Genomic DNA, 7700 nt, shown 5'->3' on the forward strand with positions numbered 1-7700 from the left:
CAAGCTAGTGTCTCATCGAATGTTAAACCTAAGTACTTAACAGTACTTGATCGTGGCACAGTTGGGCAGAAGCACTGACGGCAGCCGCTATCGTGTAGATAAATAGGCCTAGATATTGTGAGCCGCTTATGTGGGCTATGAAAGCAAAGTATGGTCGTTTTTGATTTATTAATGAAAATACGATTGGAAACAAACCAATCGAGCAAATGGCATATGTCAGTCTGAAAAATTCTTGCAGCTTCATCATACGAGTTACTCGGAAAGGCTAAGACCGTGTCGTCAGCGTACATATAAAGTTTAGATTTTCGTGGTACATTTTCAAGGTCGTTAACATAAATATTAAACAAAAGAGGCCCTAGCACAGAACCCTGTGGAATACCGAAATTCACTGCCCTGTTTTTACTTAAAGATGTACCTACTTTTACACATTGCACCCGATTGAAAAAATAATTTTTAAAGAACGACAAATATGAGCCTCTGAATCCAATATCGTACAATTTGTGCAATAATAATTGACGGTCAACGGTATCGAATGCCTTTTGCAAATCAACGAACAACGAAAGAACAAAATTATTATTATCCAGTTCATGGCAAATAAAGTCGTTTTAAAGTCTTCTAATAGTGTGATCGTGCTTATTCCACTGCGGAAACCCAACTGAGCAGGATTTAGTAAGTTATATTTTGTACAGAAAGAATTCATGTTCTTCTACACAATTTTTTCCATTATGCATGTTATACATGAAAGTATTGCAATTGGCCGGTAATTACAGTAATCCTTTTTTGTTCCTTTTTTGTGCAGTGGCCTCAACATGCTTACTTTCATCGAGTCTGGTATTTTACCAGTTAAAAAGATTTCGTTGATAATGAAGAGTAGTAACTTTTTCAGTTTTTTAAAATTATGAATAATATATATTATTCTGATCTGATAGATTCCTGGCGATTTCGTTATGCGCATCGTTTTAATTACATTCTGAAGCTCAACTTCATTAGTACTGGGCATGAAAGCTGAATGTACATTGTTGGCAGAACTGTGGGTATGAGATACTTGCGACCTATACTGATTGTGAAGCTTATTCACACTTTGCGCAAAATGGTCATTAAAATTTTCGGCTAATTCTGGATCTGAAACTTTTCAAATGCTTCGTTTAGTGTGGAGTCAATGTTCCTTGTTGGAGCCCTTCCCAAAATGTTATTAACTATGCCCCAAGTTTTTTTTTTACATTATTTCGACAGGCTGAAAACTGATTAAGATAGTATCTTTTTCTTGCTAGTCTTATCTTGGCTGTGAGTTTCTTCCTCAGCTGTTTAAATTCGTCTTTCAGAAGAGTGTTGTCGGGGTTTTTTCGGCATTGTTTAAACAAGACGCCTTTTTGATAGCTTAGTTCCATTATCTCTTTATCTATCCAAGGGCTGGCTACATTTCTGCGCCGAAGCTTTGTTTTCTTTTTTGATTTATTATAAATGTCCTCAAATTTTTTTGCCATTAGATCATAAGCCACCAAGTGATTACTTTCTGAGAGTGCATCCCAGTTAAAAGATTTAATTTGTCGGTCAACTTCTTTTTCACGTAACACTAATTTTTCTAGCTCTGGCTCTACGGGTGGCAATCGGTTATCTCCTGAAATTACTAATACAGTAAAATAGTGGTCTGCCACTTTTTCCTTAACGACCCAACCAAATGCATCGAGTTTCGGCGTTCTGGTACTGATATGGTCAATACACGTCTGCGTCAACCGATCACTTAAGATTTCTTCTCGTATAAAATCTTGGATTTGATTCTCAAACCCATATCCTGCTAACAGCGTTAAGTAGTCATTGACTCCAGTTTTCGATGTATCAGTAATGTCAATGTTAAAGTCTCCAGCTAAGATCATCTGCTTATTGCTGTGCTTGTTTAAAAATGCCGAAAGCGCGTCTAAAAAGAGTGCAATATTTTTGTTTGGTCGCCTGTACACCGCACAAACTAAGAATTCACCATGTGGACTGTCAGCAGTTAAGGCTACCACTTCAGCCTCATTAAAAGTAACAGACAGTTTGTCACATAACCACCCACTGCGAACAAACACCATCACGCCACCTCCTTTTCTGTGTTCCCTACTTAGCGAAAATGACTGGAACCCACCGGGAAAGAATTTTGAACTGTCAATCTCTGAGATGCTAGTCTCAGTCAAAAGAAGGATGTGTAAAGACGGCATAGCTGGCGTCAGAACAAATTGTAAGTAATGCCAATGTTTGTGTAGGCTCCTGACATTTACGTGTATTAGCTCGATAATTACATTTTTTGAGCTCTCGGATTCCCACTCTTGCGTTTTTGCTACCCAGTGTTTGAGTGATTGTAAGCTTGCGGACACTTTATGCTATTTTGCTTAGTTCCGATACTTTCCTAATTTCCACAGCTTTGGCTCCTTCATGCTTCTTAACGAACACCCTTCCGTTGCGTGCCCAGGCAAATTCGTATTCCTTGTCTTTTGCGACTTTCTTGGTCTCCCACAGTAGTTTTTTAATGCGGAGTGTCATTTTTTCATTGAGGTAAATGCTCTCTTCTTTCAGAGTTGTCCGTTTCTTTAACCATTCCTCTTTCATTTCTTGCCGGGAAAAGCGTACAAGTATAGGGGGGATCATGCCTGCTTTTGCCCTGATCCTATGAACAACTTCTACGTCCTAGTGGTTTGGGGCTCTGAGTTTTAGTTTACTGGCAACAGAACTCAAGACTGCACGCAAGTCTTCCTCTTCAGCATGAGCAGTGCCATGAATCTCCAAGTTCCTTTTCCTCGAGTAGTGCTCTAATCTATCCATTTGAATTTCTAGGTCGCTCACTTGTTCATCTTTGGCCAGCAATTCGGCCTCCAAGCGAGTTGTTTTTTCCTTTAGGTCTTTATTCTCCTCCTTTTGCGATTCAACGGTTATTAGCAAGTTGTACTTCGAAGAAAGAAACTAGAGCGTTTTTTTCATGCCGTCAATAGTCTTAGTCTGCTTGTCAATTTTGCGGTCAGTGGCATCGTGCATTACTACTTGTTCTTCGTGTTTCTTCTCCAAGACATCTAAACGACGAAGCACTAGATCCAGTTTCGACATTACATCATGCAGTGAAGGCTCCGAAGCCGATGTAATCAGGCTGAGATTTTTTTGTGTGTGATAATTACACAAAAAAAGCTCTGAAGAACTTCGCCAGCTTAAAATAGCTCCAGCTTAAAATAGCCCAGGAGCAGGCAAGCTTGAAAGGATGCGGCCGTATTTTTCGCTTCCTGATGCGCTCCTGGAAGAGAGAAAGAATGCCCGCCTCGGTGACTAGTCGGCTGATATATCGCGATGCTCAGGACACGGACGCGGGTTCCATACTGGCTCTGCTTCTCTTCTTTGATGGAATTTGAAAAATGCGACACCGCAGTCTTCTGAGATTACGGTGCTCCGGGTGTTGGAAATATAGCCGGTACCTTCCACTAATGTGCTCTCAATATCCAAATGTACATTCGCTGCATAAAACCTGTATTAAAACATTGAACTTCCATAAAAAAGTTGTGGGTTATTATATCTATTGCTGCGGTGACTTGTGCTCTAGCCGTTCCTGTTTTCTGAGAGATACCTGATAACGAAACAAATTCATTGCAGATTTTCCTCAATCTCCCCTTTTTCCGCTTCCTCGAACCTCATCGTCACTTCCTGCCCCATTAGGCCGAAGATTCAAACCACGAACGAAAACAACGCTTGATGTCTGCGGAATGGCGGCTCGTGTAATTAAAAATGTGGTACGCAAAAAGGTCTCTTTGGGTAAACAGGTCAGGGTGACAGCCAGGCGCCCACTCTGTTTTGACGCATCTAACGTCGCAGGCGCCGCAACTGCGGTGTCATACGACGCGCGCCACTCAGACCCACCTGTCCACAAAAGTATTATCGAACTAGGGCATACGATGGCAAGATTTACGGTTCTCCATTTCTACTTTTGCACCGGGACGTGCATTCTTTGAATGCACGCCCGCCCTGCTGCGGTGTTTGTTGCATGGCCTCCACCTTGTCACGCCCTATATGATAACTTTACCATGTTTCGAGGTTATGACGTTCGCCATAGACCCAGGGTCACCCCTTGGAACATGTTTACTCGCTCTATTTGAGAACATCTGTTTCAGCAATGGCCGCGTGCTACAGCCCGTGCAGCTAAATGAACCGCAGCGATTTTTAACGCTGCACCAAAATATCAACATAACGACACATGTGGTACTGTTTGCAGCATGGAAAACCAGAACCGCACCCGTATTGTTCCCAGAACTGAACCAAAACACCACCCGTTTGTTTTCGTGCCTGCTGAACCCGAAAGAGAACTGAACCGTAAAAAGGAGTAACACATCTCATAAATGACGCAATATAAAAATCCGCAAACTAATAAACCTCATCACATGGCATTTATAGCAAAAACGTGTTTCACTGAATAAATACATAAGAAATACTGGAAACGCCAGAGGGCCACAAAATAGAGGACACCTACGTAAGATTCCTGGTAGACAGGTATAAGGGTTTGGGTTTGGGCTTGTTGTTTTGTTGGCGCTACACGAAGTCATAGTTTGGCGCTACACGAAGGGATGTACGGTCAAGATATTCCTTCACAAGGAAATCGAAAAGTTGGCGATTTGGAAAGAAGTATAACAGGGAGATACCATCTCATAAAAATTTCGCACGCGTTGTACAGAAGTGGTATTAAGGGAGATAAACATGGAAAACGCAGAACTACGGGTAAACGAGGATAACATGAACGATTTCACATTTGCAGAATACATAGCCTTGCTGTGTGAGTCAACCGAATAACTGCAATTATGCTTGAGGGGCTGCACTCAGAAAGCGTGGTCGTTGGGCTGAAAATAAATATTCTAACGGAACGAAAGAAGGTGTGCACCCAAACTAACGGTGAAGAAGAAAGTGTGCGGAGAATGCGTTTTGCGCGTACTCCCTGTTGGCCGATAATTTGTAGAGAGTGTAAATACAGTGCTCCCGTCTCCAATGGTTGCCTTTCTGGCTCCTCCTGCCACGTAAAATGCTTTGGCAGGGGTTTCGGGGGTCATATCGATCGAGGTCCCCAGAAAACCTCGTCTCGGCTCCTGATCATCGCTCCAACGCTCTTGGATCTCGCCGGACCACCCCGCTGAGCCGTTGAACTCCCATTCCCCGGCCCAGTGTCTACAGCCAATTAACTACCGGAACCAACCGACGAGACCAGACGTGATCTGAACAGACGACGACGCCGTTTTCTTTCCCAGAACTTTAGCGCGTCTCACCGGGCTTTGGACAGTGCTTCATTGAGTCGGCGGGCATTGCTGTTACTGGACCGGTGCTCACCTCAAGCATCATCCTTACTTGTGGGTTGCGAGGCCTTATCCATATTTCTTCCTATCGCGCACCCTCACCAGTCTTGTATGTTTTCTGTGGCTTCGACCGGGAGGGTCACTTTAGCCGAGGGAAATGTGTCGTGGGAAAGCTGAGCCAGCTGTGGGCCCAGCTTACGTGTATAGGAGAAGCTGTGCGCGAGTTCATTCTATGAGGGCTCCGTGAGTGCTGCATTTTTCATAGCTATGGAAAACGCAAGGTATGTATGCAAGACTTCCTGGGTCGTGGTGGCACGTAATAATGGGAATAAATCAAAATAATTCCTTTTTAACACGCCGAAAGTGTCATCTTGAACATAAGTAATGAAACGCTATAGCAAGTAGAAGACTATAAATACCTGGGGCAGGTCTCAACCGACCCTAAGCACTCAAACAAAGACAGCGCGGAATAAGAATGGGTTAGGGTGCACTGGGCAAGCAAATCCAATTTTTGAAAGTAAGCTACCTTAATCACAGACAATAATAGTATGCAACCAATGCATCCTGCCTATGACACAAGGAGCGGAAATATCACGTCTTACTTAAAGGAGCCATGAAGACAAAATACAAGTTGGGTTTATTAGAAAGACTGCTTAGTCCCGATAAGATTGATACCAATATCATCGCAATCTTCGAACAAATAACAGAGATATTAAAGAAAACGCTTGAAGCAGTCGCGACCCCTCAGCCAATTTCCCGCAACATTTCTGTGACGTCACGGAACCTTGTTTCTGCGATTGGCGGCCGCCTAACTGACCTGTCGTGACGAGACATGACTGGATGTCTGTAATGGGGCCCTAGTTCCATTTGACCGCATCACTTGAATGCTAACGTGCAGTTAACGCACTGAAAATTATGTTGTATTGTTGGCCCGTATGACGTCATTCTTGCTCATAACACGTCACTGTGGCGCAAAATTTGAAAGTTCCTAAATACTTCTTGCTTTTTTTCGTTAAAAAAACATATTTTGTGGCTGTAATGGAGCTGAGTGAGATCCTGAATCCTAGTTCTTTCAAATTCAACGAAGTTGTGTTTTCTCTTCATGGCTCCTTTAACAACTTGAAACCAAACTTAGGTATGCCCAAAGGGCCACGTAACGAGAAAAGGTAGTAACACTGGTGAACGGGAAGCGATCTTCCTGGATATGGGAACTAACTCTAGTTGAACATATCACAGCTCAAATTAGGAAAAAGAAATGCAGTTTGGCTGACCATGTAGGCAGACGAACCGACAACCGGTAGACCACCACGGTAACAGAGTGGACACCGAAGTGGATACGTGTCTACAGAAGGGGAAGTCCATAAACTGGATAAATGGGCGAAATATAGACATTTCCATGTGAAAAAAACGGAATCGGAGAGTGCAAGGCAGAAGCTTGTAGAGGTCAATGGGAGAGGCGTCGGTCCTGCAGTGAACCTAATAGGTTGTGCATGACGACGATGATGGCTGACGGCGCAACGTTTTGACCCTCCATTGTTAATAATCAGCTGTCAATAAAACTCCGAGTTTTTCTCTTTCACTCCCAATAAACTTCTTAACTTCTCACGCAATTTTCTCTTCTGATTATTCACAGTCCTATCACCACTATTTATGTTGCTTCGGGTAGCGCGACCAGAGTACATGGCTGAGTAAAAAGAAATGTCACACTCGGCAGCCTGAAAGTATTATAAAAGGTCGACTTTGTCCTTGTCTCGCGGCGACTGTGTAAGTGGCAATCAGGCTACTGGCAATCAGGCTACAAGACTTCCCCATTGCGCTACGGCAAAGTCCCCCAGCCGTACTTCGAATTTTTGTTGCATTTTATACTTCGCTTACAAAAACAACATATAAGAAAGTGTAAACAGTTGAGAAGTGTTGCCGTAGAAGCCGCTTTGTGGCAGAGCCGGTGTCTTTTGACCACCACGATAAGGGCTGGAAAACGATACCCCGGCGGCCGTTTTCACTGTGTACACGCAAATTAAAACGCCTGCGCGTTGACATTTGTCGCCAAGTTAAAGGTACCCAGGTGATTTAAATTACCCTACCGCCCTGTCGTGCTCGGTGTGCTTCAAAGGGCAGGAATAGTTTTGGGGCATTAAACGCTGCAACATTTTTGACAAGTGTCTTTATACAGGGAAAGAAGTAACGGCGAATTTAGCCGTATATAACATTATTCCGCTGAGAGTTCACAGACGAACAAAACACGAAACAATAGAGTTTGCCCTACACACCCTTTCATTCGTCATATTTTTCACAACTAAACGCGTCAGTCATCACTGGCAAGATAGCATGCGCCGTGACGCCTGGATCATTGGGTTTTTCAGGACGCGTAGAGCTCACAAGCTGGCGTTATTGTAACATATCCAAATA

Source organism: Haemaphysalis longicornis, unplaced genomic scaffold, assembly GCF_048455015.1.
Source record: "Haemaphysalis longicornis isolate Haplotype H1 unplaced genomic scaffold, Haemaphysalis longicornis Haplotype H1 scaffold_9, whole genome shotgun sequence".
NCBI classification, from domain to species: Eukaryota; Metazoa; Arthropoda; class Arachnida; order Ixodida; family Ixodidae; genus Haemaphysalis; species Haemaphysalis longicornis.